Below are 1,034 nucleotides of genomic sequence, written 5' to 3'. Positions count from 1 at the left end.
TGCCAGGCTTTCTTGGTGTCTGTACCAGGCCTTGCTTTGTTGGTGTGGTGTCTACCTGCTGTGGCCCCAAAGAGATGCGTGAAAACCTTGTATTTGGCACACAGCTGCATATTGGGAAGTATTTTGCAAATAAACCAAGACTGATAAATGCAAGCGGCTGGAGGCGCTGGGGCTTTCGGGCTCGAAGGTACCTAATACCCTTGCTCTGCACAAACATCATGGGTGTAAAAACAGTAGTGGCCAGGGGGGCTATGGCCTCCCCCTCCCCCTCCCTCACTTTTCAGGGTCGGGGAGCCAGCAGTGTTTACTGCTCCCCCTCACTTTTCAGATTAATGTTGCGTCTAGCTTACTTTTGCGCTACATTAAACACGCATGCTGATTTGATATTTGAACAGCCATCTTTCTCAAGATGCATCATTTTTTTCGTTTGCTCATTGGCCGTCGCTAAGCGTCACTGTCGCAAGGTTGACGCTGCGCGGCCCATGGAAACTGCAACGCCGGGCGTCGAGGATGCTGTTGCTATAACTTGCCAGCGCGCGTATTCAAAACCACATGACGTAATATTTTATCAGTAATCAATTCTGAGTCTTAACATTTGAAAATGAACCTGGGTTAGCGATGTTGATGCAAATTTGGGACCCATTTTCATCTACAATCTACGTTTGGGGGATCCTCAACATTTCTGAAGTACACAGAAAAGCATAGAACTGGAGTCTGTGTGACAATTATCGGACCATCGGCGGCGATCAGGGATGTTGTTGCGTCAGTGAGAATTGCTGTGCTGATCAGGGACCAACTGCGCGGGTCAGAGCATCTCCCATATCAGGGACGGGAACAATGTGATATTATATATCCTTCTAATGGCCTTCTGATCGACCAGGAGATACTGCTCCGTGCCGCCAGAATGACAGCCAGGAGGCACTTCGCAATGGGATAGAATGGCCCTTCAGTCCTTGACTGCAAACGGTGAGGTAACCCTGTTGTTCTACTCAAGGGGTCTCTTGCCCGGAAAGAAATAAGGGACCTCATTATTG

The sequence above is a fragment of the Pollicipes pollicipes genome, unplaced genomic scaffold (assembly GCF_011947565.3).
Source record: "Pollicipes pollicipes isolate AB1234 unplaced genomic scaffold, Ppol_2.1 Scaffold_2555;HRSCAF=2994_pilon_pilon_pilon, whole genome shotgun sequence".
Lineage (NCBI taxonomy): Eukaryota > Metazoa > Arthropoda > Thecostraca > Pollicipedomorpha > Pollicipedidae > Pollicipes > Pollicipes pollicipes.
The sequence above is the reverse complement of the archived record's forward strand: the minus strand, read 5'-3'. Positions refer to the sequence as shown.